This window comes from Miniopterus schreibersii, assembly GCF_964146895.1.
Source record: "Miniopterus schreibersii genome assembly, chromosome: 10".
Taxonomy (NCBI): Eukaryota; Metazoa; Chordata; class Mammalia; order Chiroptera; family Miniopteridae; genus Miniopterus; species Miniopterus schreibersii.
The window spans coordinates 7640097-7654536 of NC_138110.1; positions in this window are offsets into that span (position 1 = coordinate 7640097).

The following is a 14440-nucleotide window of genomic DNA, read 5'->3' on the forward strand; positions in this document are numbered from 1 at the left end:
GAATGCAGGTTTTTTTAAATCATTCATTCATCAAATGTTTATTGCACACCTATATTTTCCCGTCACTAGGCTATGTGCTAGGGACAGAAACTTAAGTAAAGCATCTTTGCTGTTAGGAACTTTACAATTTTGTGGGTCATCCAGACCTTACCCCAAAGCTCTTTAAATGTGACATAGAAGTCTCCCTTGAACTACAATGGTTCCGTTCCTATTAATGGTTTTTAAAAAGTGCTCCTTTTATTGTGAACTTACTATGTACCAAACAATGTGCTGAGCATATTACATAGGTCAAACATTTGATTCTGTCAAGCTGTCCTTAAAGACCAAAAAGCTAAATATTCAACTTTTTCTGGCATGGCATTTAAGCACTGTATAAATTAGGGAACTGAACTGGTTGATGCAACAAAGTCAAAAATAATAGTGGCTTAAAGAAGAGAGATATTTTCCCACAAAACAGGCTAAGTGCCAGCATCCAGGTTAGATATTTAGTTAATACTATGGTAGCAAGAACACAAGGTCTTGCATCTGGTTCATTGTCTTCCTGTACAAGCAACTGCTCCTGGGCTAAGGTAGCTGACCCGGTTCCACCATCCCCATCTGCCTCCCAACCAGTGGGAAGGGGGAGAAGACGGGAAGACATGCCCCCTTTAAAGATCCGATCATCGCTTCTGCTCACATCCTATTGGCCAGCACCCAGCTCAAAGGAAGCTGGGAAATGTAGTTTTACCATGTTCCCAGGTAAAACCAAGGGTCCCATTAGTCAAGAATCAAGGGAACAACTGATACTGGGGCAACTAGGTGCTTCTGCCCCAGGCAGTCTGAAGGCAGCATGGTCATAAGACTGGGCGCTCATAGCGGCTGAGGACAGTGCATTATTCATCTCTCGGTCCTCAGGGCCTTGCACCAGGTGTGTCTCCCACATAGTAGGTACCCTCACAGAGTCAAGGGAAAAAAACAAACAAGTGAATTTACACATTTGCTTAAGAAATAAGTCTGTATAATATATTTCCCTTTAAAAATAGCAGGCCAGTCATTACTATAACATAGGCATTACCTGATAGAGCTGCTCCTATAATCTGATTACCTATTTCAAAGGGTCCTAAGTGGGGAGATGAAAACTCTCCAAGACAGTAAAAAAAAAAAAAAAAAAAAAAATCCAAATTAAACATAGGCAGATACACAATGGTAGAGAAAGCCCTGAATCTGGAGACCAAAAAACAGATTTTTAAGCCTAACTTAGCTATTAACAAACAGTATGGTCTTGAGCAATATTCTGAGCTTGTTTTTTTCTGACCACTGGTTTGGTCAATTATAGAACCTGTGAAATTGATAAATTAGCACCCACTTTACATGGTTGTCATTAGGGTTAAACTTGAAATAATACGTAAGGTATTCAGCATAGTACCTGGCACATATGTCTATTTATTGAGTCATTTATTGGTGAAATTATTGTCATTAACAACAATAATAATCACCAGGGTGCTAATAAGACCATGTGTAACAAGAGCGGCAGCTAACATTTTTTTAGTACTTTCCAAGTGCCAGGCACCATTCAAAGGGCTTTTTAACAAATTATGCCATTTAACCCACTTGTTTAATTCAGTCCCTGTGAGGTGGGTCATACTGTTTCTCCCATTTTATGAATTAGGAAAGAGACAGTGTGGCAGGCAGCCTCTGTCACACGCTTCCTGTGTGACCCCTCCCTTGGAGAAACTCGCTTCTACCCGTAGAATATGGAAGCATTGAAGGGATGTGCCTGGCTTCTGTGACTCAACTACAATAGACCGTAACTTTCCTCCTGAGAGCAGACTCTCTCCCCTGATGAATTTTATAAACCAAGTTGCCATGTTGGAGAGGTCATGCCAAGAAACCGAGGGCAGGCCCCAGCCAGCAGTGAGCTCGGTACCTCAACCCTAGAGGAACTGAATCCTGACAACACCCATACGAGTGAGCCTGGAACTGGGTCTTGCCCAGTTGACCCTTTAGATGAGACCACAGTCCCAGCTGACACCTTGCTTATGACCTCATGACAGACCATAAAACAGAGGACCCAACTAAGCTGTGCCCAGATTCCTGACCCACAGAAACTGAGATGATAAATGTGTGTTGTTTTAAGCTCCTAAATTTTGGGATAATATGTTAGACAGTAGTAGATAACTAACACAAAAGGCTATAAAACATGCTAAGAAACTTTTAAAAAGCACCAGCCTGCAACTCAGGAGGCCCACTAGATATCAAGTCCTCTGTGAGCAGGGCTGAACCCTCAGCATCTAGCACAATGCAAAAAATGGTGAGGAAGGGGTTTCGAGTAAAGAGAACAGCATGGAAAAAGGCTCCGAGGTAAAAGAATGAGGTTTGAGATACTTAAACAAGTGCTTCTGAAATTTTAATATGTACATGATCATCTGGGGTAATTGTTAAGATGGTGATTCTGATTCAGTAGCTCTGGGGTGGGGCCTGAGACTCTGCATTTCTAACTAGCTCCCAGGCAATGCAATGCAGCTGGTCCAAGGGCCACACCCTGAACAGCAGAGGGTCAGACAAGGACACTTATTTCTTACCAAAAGAATCCGAAGTGGATGGTTTAGAGTTGACCAAGCTGCTAGGTCAACTAGAGCTGACACTAGGAAAGACTAGATATATGTATATGTATAATATATATATAATATGATACATCCTAGAATGTTATGTAATATAAAATCATTTTTATATATGCAATTCTTATCTCATACCTAAGTATCCATGAACATATTCTAATGACTGTCATTGACCAATCAAAACAGATGAAAGCTGTGAACGGTATGGCCATAATTTAGCATAGTAACTATGTAACATATTTACATACATATATGTATATGTATACATCCACATACACATGAATATACCCATAAACATATATACACAAGTGTTTGTGCATGAAAGCAAGAGCAAGAATCCCAGAACGAACATGCTTAAACTCTAATTTCTTAGGGAGAAAGGGTTAGACACACACACACACACACACACACACACACACAGTGCATGTACCATGGTTTTTCTTCTCTGACAATGGCACCTAAGCAGGACCCCATTGTGACACTGTAACGGGTGGTAACAGTCCTTCTTGTGAGCCAACCTGGAACAGTGAGAGTCTTCCTGCAGGCAGATCTGTCCCACAAGTAAATTTTGTTTGGCTTGAACAGTGCTTTCAGTTTTCCTTAAACTGAAGACTCACTGACATTATTTTTTCAAAAGGAAATTTAACATGAAAATCCAGGTTTCAGTCTTCTCTCAAAAAAAGCTCCTAAATCCCAGGGAATGCTGAGCCCACATCCCTACACAGCAGCCATTGGCCTGAGCCGAAGGTTCGTCCCCTTCAGAGGGGCCAGGTCACCAGATGTCCCGCCTTAGCCCCTGGAGGCTTAGGAGTCTGCAGTCCCCGCTTTAATGCCTCTGTTTTCTGGCCATGGCTCTTCCACAGTCCACACATGGGACAGAAAACGTGTAGCTACCTCAATCTGACGTTGGGTGGTGACTGCCCACTGCATCTCCTACAAAAAGGGCCAGCTTCTTTCCACCCCTTTGACTGTCTTGGGGCACAGGGGCAGAGCAATGCCCATGCCCCAGATCCAAATACAAGTGCTTTTGTACAGGATGAGGCCCTGCAGTTCTTGGTTCAGCCTGATGTCATCTAATAGTCTGCTGACTTTCCCGGCTGCCATCACCATACAATGGTCTCAGGCCTCTGAGAAATCCAGTAATTACAGAACTGTTGGGTAAAACACTGCTTTTTTTCTTTCCCTCAATCCTTCTAATGTCAACAGAGGTTACCCAAAAGATGTAACCCCCAGGGACTGGCTGTCATCTTGATATCTTTATGTAACCAGGCCGGGTGTCAAAACTCCCAAACATGGGCAGCTGGCTTTTCGTGGGATCCACCGAAATGACTCCTACCTGCTACCTGCAGCTGCACAGACACTGGGGATGAAGCAGCTCTAGCTAAAGTGCTTATAAATTACCAGCAAGGCTAAGCCAGGGCCCCCAGGTAAGTGACAGATGCAGATACAAGTTAGGCGTTCGGGATGCTTCTAGGTCCTAGGGTCATTTATAAAGGGGTTTCCAAGTTTATGGATAAGAGGGTCATCTGCAGTGTGTATTAAACATACATATCCCCAAGGCCCTCCTTTGGGGAGTCTCAGAAAATGGAAGATGCGGCCTGAGCCCTTTTGCTTTTAAAAACTTACCCCTGGTGATTCCGATCATCAGTAAGGCTGGGAAACATGCAGATGGACCAGTGGATCCCAGACCTGGCTGAGCCTCAGAATCCCTGGGAGGCTTTCTGATAATCAGGCACATTTGGAAACCATCATAAGCCTTCGCAGACTTCAATGTGCACAGGAATCACCGGGAGGTCTTGTGAAAATGTAGGCTGCGATTCAGCAGGTCTGGGTGGGACCTGAGATTCTCCCAGGTGACACTACTGTTGAGGGTCAGCCAGGACCCTCCACATAATTTGTGAGGCCCTGGGCAAAGGGAAAATGCAGGACCCCTTGTACTTTCTTCTGTAACTTCTCTTTCCGTCTGTCGTGATGTTTTTTAATTTGCTTTTTTGTGTTGCATGGGATGCTGGTGGGGTGGGGGCACCCGAGCGAGGCCCCCACCAAAGCAGAGGGCAGCAGCCATCACTGGGCTGTGCTGCCAAGATCCCACCCAGAAGGCTGACAGGCAGCAGATCTAGTGTGAGTTGGGGCTCTAAGTTCCTAGCACGGGTGATGTCCCTTCAGACTTACAAAATGCACACTTAAAGACATATTTAAGGATTTCAAGGTGGCGACCACAGAGCATTGCACCCCGAGCATGGGGACCCCTTCTGAGCACAGGATCCTGTCTCTGCACTGGCTGTGTGCTGTGAAGTAACCCCACACCATCAGCATCCAGAAAGACAAGTGTTCCCTTCTCTGGTTATTGACCCAACAAGGGACGCTGCAAGAAATTAAAAAGACTGTCTTCTATATGGGAGTCTTTATAGGTGCACGAAATAAAGAAAAAAACTGGAGTGATTTTCTTAGCAATAATAGCACTATTTGCATTAAGACTAAAGAAGGCAGTTGAGAATAGAGGCTAAATGCCCAGGCTCCAGAGCCAGACAGGCCGCGTTCATGTCCTGATTCTACCACTTATTAGCTGTGTGACCTTGGGCAAGTTACTTATGTGCTGTTCCTCAACTTCCTCACCAGCAAAGGTTATAATGAAGCTCTCAGCATACCTCCCATATAAGACCCTTGCTAGGATGGATAAACTAATTCCCATAAGGAACTGAGACTGAGAGCTAAGTATGAGCTTTATTTAGGTACAGATGATACGGCAAAGCTAGCAAACTATGGGCCCACGGCCCACCACCTGCTTTTTGTAAATAAAGTTTTACTGGAACACTACCATGCTCATTTGTGTACATATCACCTGTGGCTGTTTTTGTGCTACAGTGTCAAAGTTGAATAGATGCAAAGCTGAAACATTTACTCTCTGGCCCTTTACAGGAAAAATTTGTTGACCCCTATGGGAGAGTATAGAGCCAAGGATTTCACATAGGTTTTCACAAGGTGGTTTCACCTTCAGTTTGTTTAAACTGCATCTAAGTCCTCTTAAAACTGTAAAGAGAAACAGGCACACTCTCAACTGTGTTGTAGATCATCCTGTAACACTACTAGGCCACCATCGTTCTAATTTGAACAGCCAGAATAGCTCGATTTTGTGCAGACCTTGGAATAAATCTTCTAACTAACTCTGGAAATGTATTTGAAGTACTTGTAAAGGCATGATTGTTTGAGAAGGCTTAGCTCTGCCCTGGTCTTTTTCAAAAGTTCTGAGCTGCACATGTCCACTTCTATAAATTCATACGAGCAAATGCACAGATAGAGCACATGCAAAACATTAGCAGTTAAATGCCAAGTGAAGGTCAGGGCCACCTGCTCAGAGGGGAGGCAAAGAACAGATAACAAGCCATTCGGAAGGAATGTTGTTACCCAGCTGGTGTAGCTAACGTGTTCATCAAACCGCCACTAACTCGATAAGATAAATATTATTATTATTTTGTTGTTGGTAATCCTCACTCAAGGATATTTTTCCATTGATTTTTATAGAGAGTGGAAGGGAGGGAGGGAGAGAAAGAGAGAGAGAGAGAGAGAAACATTAATGTGAGAGACACATCAGTTGGTTGCTTCCCACACTTGCTGAAACAGGGCCCAGGAATAGAGCCTGCGACCCAGGTACGTGCCCTTGACTGGAAATCAAACCTGCCGCCCTTCGGTGTGCGGGCCGACACTCTAACCACTGAGCACACTGGCCCGGGAAAGATAAATATTATTTTAATCCCCATTTTACACATCGGGAAGTCTAGGGCCAGACTGTTTATGTAACTTGCCCAAGGTTACACAGTGAGTAAGTGGTAAAACCAGGATTTGAACAGGCAGTCTGGCATGACGGCCAGCCCTCTAATCCAAGGACTGGTAAATGTTTTCTGTAAAGGGCCATCAGACAGTGAGTATTTTCAGCTTTTCAGGCCACACAATCTCTGTCATAACTACTCAACTCTGCTGCTGTGGCAGAAAGCGATCATAGACCATATGTAAATACATGGACGTGGCTGTGTCCCAGTAAAACTTGATTAACAGAAACAGGTGCCTGGCTGGATTTGGCCCATGGGCTGTGGTTTGCCTACTCATACTCTCAACCACTAAGTTTTACTGAATATGTGTATGTATCTCAGGTGCCTAAAATATGTCTGACCGCACAACAGGAGTGGGATAAGTAATATTACTGACCACCATTATGAAAATAAGAACTGTGTGTCTCTGCACTAAACAACACCAGCTGTCTTTTTTTTTTTTTTCCCCCCAGAGCTACATTTATTTCTGAGCTGAAAGGCTTCTTTATGTAATTTCACCTTGCTGCCATCCAAGAGGGGGATGCTACATGAAAACTCTCCTCTCCGATGGGATTTAGTCAATCACATCTACAATACAGCTTGACCTCTGCTTTCAGCCGGGCAGGCGTGGACATCTGTAACTGCTCCTGGGTCACAGCGCAGCAAGCTGCTGCCAGGCCCAAGGCAGTTGTTTAAATCAGCTCGTGGATTTCAGCCTGACTCCTGCGGGCTGGGGGTGCCCAAATGCGCCCCAAACTACCCGCCAGCAATTAGGGGCCCAGGAAATCGGGATCGGGCCTGCCAGACAGGGAGACATTTTAAGCATCAGAAAGGTTTTGCAAAATTTGCACAAGGCCCGGCGTGGGGGTGGAGAGAGTGACTCATGAACCATCAGATGGCAGAGTCCAAGTCACTCCATCACGGTGATGCAACGCAGCCTCCGATAAGGAGGGACCATAAGTAACAGGGGCCGGCGGCAATGGAGAAAAACTCATTTTTAGATTGAAAAGCGGCGATCAGTCTCGACAGGATCGTTTCCACTCATTTTACCCCTGCACCTCGCAGCAGCACACGCCAGGCAGCAGGCGCTCCCCTGCCCCCGAGTTCAAAGGGTGAGATGCGAACACGCGCCGCCCAGGCCCTGCCCGCAGGGTCGTAATTCTCTCCCACAAAGTTACCTTTCCTGTTTCTATGAATTACTCTTACATTCTTGTAAGAGATATGGTTTGAGGTATTTATGGTGCATTCAATTCTGCTATCATTGATTTATTGAACGAAACCAGCTCAGGGATATGATGGAAAGGGCCCTAATTCCAAAAACTCTTACATCTCGGCACGAAGAGCATTTTCTGCCCCGCTGGCCTCCCGCAGATGACCAGCCGAGATAAACAGAGGGCACTCCACTCTCTGCTGCGACGTGCGTGCTGATGTGAAGGAATCAATCAGACAAAAGCAGATTATTACAGTGTCTGAGGGAGATCAAACAGGGCTGGCATCCGCACCCACACACGCCTGATTTACAGGCGAGCTGATAAAGTGCTACAGCTCACTGTCAGGAGAACATGACAACTCCTTGAGCTCTGTGGATAAATTATTGCTGAAGCCATGATAACATTTCTCCACCTAGCAACCAAACATAACAGGATGTGGCTTTGAGTACTGGGAGCCAAATGATACAAAGACGAGACGCCCAGGAGCTCTCAGAGCTCTGAAGGCATATTCCAAGACGGAATAGTGAAACAGCAGCCCCTGGAAAACACGCAGGAAACCCATGATCGTTAACGGCCCCCAGAGGGTCGCCAGGCCTTCCCGCCCGTGCGGGCGCACGGAGGAGCTGTCCTGTTTTAGGACCAATGTTGCGACAGCCAGCGGTCACCCTCTGTGCCAGGAGCTGAGCTAAGTGCGTCATGTTGCATCCAAGTGGCGACTCCAAAGGTGACAAAGAAGTTAAGTTGGGCAACAGAGTTAAACAGTGAACCCCAGGCAGAGACAAGCTACTCCTTTTCTGCTTCGTTATTGATGTTCCCAGTTACACGGAGGAGACAGTCTCGGGAGGTATTAGTCTGACTGAAGCGCCTCTCAAACAATTGAAAATCTCTTCTCTAAACAAAGAAAAGGCGAAAAGTATCAAGCTAGAGTCTGTGAGACCTACAGCGTTTTGCTTTTCTCTCTTCAGTTTTAAAATCATCATCGTTTTCAAGTGATGCTGGTTTTCAACTGATGCAGGTGTAAAATAAATGGTGACAGAAAGGCACTTGACGTTGGGTGCTGAACACACAATACAATATACAGATGATGAACTAGAGAATTGTACACTTGAAACCTATATAATTTTATTAACCGATGTCACCCCAATAGATTCAACAAAAATTTTTAAATAAATAAACAAACAAACAAACAAACAAAATGTATTTGGATCGAGCTCTATGAGGGCATGGAGTTTGTTTTTTGTTTTTTTTAGAGAGGGAGGAGAGGGGGTGCAGAGATTTGTTGTTCCAGTCATCCGTAGCAATTCCTGTATGTGCCCGGCCGGGGATTGAGCCTGCCACACTGGCATAGCAAGACTACACTGAGCTACCTGGCCAGGGCTGGAGTTGGGCTTATTTATTCACCACCGTGTCTCCAATTAAGCCTGTTTGCAGTGGGGCCCCACAATGTGTATTAAGAAACTCCTAAAATGATTCTAACTTTGATAGTCTACAATCATAAAGGAATGACCAGTGTAAGTAGTTTAATCCATAGCTTTTGGGAGGTGCTTCAATTGAAGATGTTTTTTCACTTGCAGGAAATGAAGACTTGGACTCAAGCTGATTTCAAGAAGGAAGAAACCTTAATGCCAGAATGAGAAGAGGTAACGTGGGTGGGTTGATGCAGGAGCTCAGTGGTGTCTACAGATCAAGGCAGGAGCTGTCCACCTGTCACTTCTCTGCATTCCCACCCTGGGGCCACGGCAGGATGGCTCTAGCAATCCCACCTGTCACTTCCTGGCTCAAACCACAGAGGAATAAGGGGGGCTTCCTTTTCAGTGAAGTGCCTCTTCCCGAAGGACTGACGAACCCTTTCCCAGAGACTCCCCCCATCACCACCTCAGCAGACTTCCCTTCACAACACATTGGCCAGCATTGTACCAAGCGATCATCCCTGAACCAATCTCCGGCAGGGAGTGGGAAGACCTGACCCCAGTCGGGCTCACCGAAGACCTGGGGTGGGGCTGGCTCCCCCGGAGGCAACTGATGGAGCAGAAAGGTGTGGACATCTGAACAAGACTAGGACTCTATAAGAAGGGCAGTGAAGAGCACAGGCAATGACAAAACAGGACTACAGAGATGTCTTCAGGGCGGGCTGATGTGAGGACGACATAGCTCTCAGCTCAGAGGCATCATGGTCATTCATTCTGGCCCCCTTTGCATCTCTCTTGATGAGACTCTGGTTTGTTCCATCAAACATTCCGACTACTCTATTTTTATCATTCTTACAGGCTGCCAACTAACTCTCCATATTTAGTATATTACAGGGATTCCACCCATGTCCCATAAGACTCTTCCATATTCATTATTTATTCTTAACCCAGCCTGTGAGCATCACCTGTACCTCATAAGCCAACTAGATTACTGAACATCAATGCTTAAAATGTCTTATGAGTCTCATCCATCCCATTTACTTTCTTGTGTTGTCTAAGAGATTTTAATATATTCAAGTAATACAGCAAGTATACATTATAGGAGACCTAAAATGTTGTAATGAAGGTGAAAGAGGGAGGAATGACTAATAGATTAAAAGAAATTTAAGAGAAATATTGATCAGATACAATTTTTAAAAAAATATTTGAGACAATTGAGGGAATTGAACTCTGGCAGGATGCTTGATGATATCAAGAAATTATCATATAAATTATCATATATATTAGGTGTAAAAATATTTTTAGGTGTGAAATCATAGTTTTTGTGTTTTAGAAATGCATACTGAAATATTTATGGATAAAATTGCATGGTGTCTGAAGTTTACTTCAAAAAACGCCAATGTTTTGCAATTCAGATCAACAAATAATTCTTGAGCTTATGCTAAGTAGAATTTTGTAAACTGAAAATCATGACTCATTAGTAGATAAATTATTTAATGAAGAATAGAAAAGAACAGAAAAGACCAGTGTGTATGGCATTCAGTCATAGTAAATTCTGTTCTGTGAAACTTTGGGTATGACACTGTGTGTGTGTGTGTGTGTGTGTGTGTGTGTCATGAGCATATAAGTCACGGTGTACAATGTATACCTTCCCATGGGTCCCAGCTAATGAAGTTTGAAGATCACAGTTGAAAGCATCAGGCAGGACCCCCTTTCGAGAGGGACACAAACAGACACAGTGTGGAACGTTCAGAGCGAGATCCAGGGACAGTGGGAGACAAAGGAGGCGTTGACTGACTGGCAGGGCCTTCTCAGAACAGGTACCGTGAAATGAGGGTTGAAGGGTGAAAAGGGTGGAAAAGCCGTCTCAGGGGTGCGAATACAGTGGCACAGAGGTGTCAACCCACACGGGGTACATTTGAGCAAAAGCAAGTAATTTGGTGAGGCAGTGACCGGCCGAGAAAGGGTGGCGCTTGGAGCGGAGCAGCGGCCGAGGACGGACACCCAGCGCTTCACTCTTCCTGAAACCCCCGTGGGTGTGGCTCTTCACCTCCTTCCCAGGACCCTCCCCAAATTCCCTCTCTCTATTCATGAGGTGTCCCTTTGTCACATCCCAGGTCAGCGCACTCAAGTTACCTTGATGCCTTATTGGTGGCGGACCCTGTGGTCACTCCACCCAGAAGTCCTTGGGCCCTTCATCATTTCTGTGCACTTGGCCCTGGTTTTGGATGCTGTAGCCTCTAGGCTGTCAGAAAGCTGGAAGCTTACACCCCACAGGGTAGGCCTTGGCCAACGACTGGCTGGTGAGGGAGCATGAAAGCTCAGCTCTCTTGGCTCAAACTGGGGTCAAGGTGAAAGTAGAACTTACGTAGGGTTCCCCTGGGGGGGTAGGGCTTCAGGGCCCCGATAGGGGACATTGCCTGAAATCACACCTTCACTGGTGTCTCCTGGGAGCAGAACCCTATGAAATAAATCACTTGCACGGGAACTCTTGTCTCAGGTTTCTGCTTTGGCAGAACTGGACCTGACACACGTCCCACATACAAAGAGTCATGAAGTTCCTTTAACTCTGCATTTTCTAATTCCAGTAACCTCAGTTAGATATATGGTTTGCTGTAGCAGAATTATAACTTGGTTTACTTTTAATTTACTTATTCAGCAAATAGTTTTGTGTCTTTACTATATTCCAGGTACTGCTGCTCTCTACTTAAATTCATCTTCCATTAATTTGTCCTAAAACACCATTTTCACAAGGTCACCTTGTTGATAAAAACCTTCCAGGTGGCTCAGTTGATAGGAGCATTGTCCCATACACCAAAAGGTTGCCAGTTCCATTCCCAGTCAGGACACATACCTAGGTGACAGGTTCGATCCCCTGTCAGGGTTTGTATAGGAGGCAACCAATCAATGTCTCTGTCTCTGTCCCTCTCTCTCTCTCTCTCCCCCCTCCCGCTCTCTAAACATATCCTGTGATGATTTAAAAGAACCTTCTAGTAGCTCCAAACCACCTCAAGAGGTTTCTCCTTGGGCTTGACTACTTTCCTTTATAATGGAAAAAATACATATATTCTCATGGACCCTCAATGTAATTTTAAAAATTCATTATAATTTAATTTCAATATGTATAAACATAAAACTAGTTATAAACTCCTTATACTGACAGCCTTGATATAACCATAAATCCAGAATAAATTTTCAAATTATATTCAAACACAGCTACAAAACCAATAAAATTTAAATTCCCAACATGAATTTAATGTGGCAGATGATGTTATTCTGCTGGAACAAAATTGCTGATATTTGGTTTAATAGAGGAAAGATGTAATCTCAGGTTTGTTTATTTAATCTGTTTCTGTATTTCAACTTCAATAATATTAATGCAAGGAATAACCCTCCTCACAAGCATGCTGTCTAAAACTGTATTAATCACTGCAACTTTTAACTTCTAATTCAGGATAATCAGAACCAGAAGTCTGCCTACGAATGCTCCTTGCCTGCCAGGTGTATTGAGGCCCATACTAATAACCGCAAGACCATTTCAGTCACTTAAAGATGAGGTTAGCATTCTGTTGCTATGAAAATCTTTATCAAAAAACTGTTTACTTCAAATGCTTTGCAATCAGGATCAGGCTAGTTTCCCTCAAAACAAAGATTTGGAACAGGGGCTTATTTGGGACGTGTTATTGGTGAGCAAGGCGAGGAGTGACCTAAGGAAGGCAGGGAAGACGATGAAGCTGCGCTGATAGCAGGTTCCTGCTGCGGGCCCCTGGAGCTCAGTGCCCCTGGAAACCTGAGAATTGGCTACCAAGAGGTGAAGGAGCTGGGGTATTTGCCCTCCGATTCCCATTTGCTGTTGGTAGATGCTGCTCCCTAAATTAAATCCCTCACACATCTGGCCTGCCCGAAGCCCACACCTGCAAGAGAAAGTCCCCAGGCAGGCCCAGGAGTGCTGCTCAGGCGAGAGCAGCGAGGCCAGTTGCCTCACCGGTGCTCACAGCTGCGGTGTCCAGCCCTGAGGGTTTTGAGTTGGTGAGCTCCGCCCCAGGGTCTGCCTCCTGGTCGGGCACTCACTCCTGCAGGGCATGTCTACTGGGTGCTGTGGGCAGATTATATGTCCACAACCCCTCTCTACGCAAACAACTGTGAAGTCGTTACGCCTTCAGCTTCTCTGACATCATTTAGCCTTCCCTTGGTTGGTTCTCCATAATATGTTCATACTGTTTTCTAGTTATCATGAAAATCTGGAAAATAAAAAGCAAAGTTTCCTAGAGAACAGACCTTCACAACTGTGCTCAGACCCCCAACGTGGCAGGGGGATTGGAAGGTCAGTCCACTAACCTCATATTAGAAAAAATGATCTACTGAATGAAGGGCTAGATAGCCTGAAATTCAGAGCCCACTGAAGTCTATCCCCAGTGTCCCTCATTAACTTTTCATAGGGGAATGATCTACTAACAGCAATGAGCACACATCGCCCTTATCACCCACAAGTCACACCTTTCAGTCCCCCGGAATTGATCTGAACCTACAGAGAGACCAGCCATTTCTAGGTTGCTCTGGTTCACACACGATTCCTAACTCTCACTTGCCAATTAACCAAATATTACATTCTCAGATCTTTGGTCATATATTGCTGTTTAACATTCCATGCGTTCAGATGGCATTTCCTCAGCTAGGCTATAGTGTCTACGCTGAGTTGCAGCCAACATGGCTCAATAGAGGAATGTAGCTTCTGCAATCCACCCTACCTGCTCCTGGGTGTGGGCTCAGCTGCACACTAGTCATGACCTTGGGCCTCCATTTCTCCATCAGTAGAAGAGAGACACTAGTACCTTCCTCACAGTTGCTATGTGGATCAATATTTGAAAGCACTTTGCAGAGTGCCTACAATAGACCAGGTGCCCAATAAATAGGTGTTCCCTGTCTCATTTTACAAACTTTTAGTTTCCTTACATGGTTCTTTCCAACAGCCTTCAGATATTTCCAATATCATCTTGAAGTTCTGGCCCTTGTGATGAGTTTAGAGACCTTTGGTTCCTCTGTGATTTGCTAATAACCTAAACAGCTTGGAAACATGTTTTTATAAGATACTATTCTGGAGAGAGAACATCTGGATCTCACTCATCCCTCTCTTAAAAATTATCCTGTCTGTGCCTGTAGAAAGATAAAGAATTGATAAGCACATTCTCATGGCCATGGTTACATTTTGTTTATAAGAAACTTCTTTACTGGGCTGAAACAGATGTTCAGCTAAGAAATGTTTTGCCGGTGCACACCCTATCCCAGAAGCGTGTTCTTCGCTCATATGGAATGGCTGTGCAGCCAAGAACTGTGCAAACGCTCCTCTTCGTGGGAAAGCAGAGTTTAAGAAGCTTGGCTTCCATGACCCTGACTACCAATGGCAATTATTAAGAATT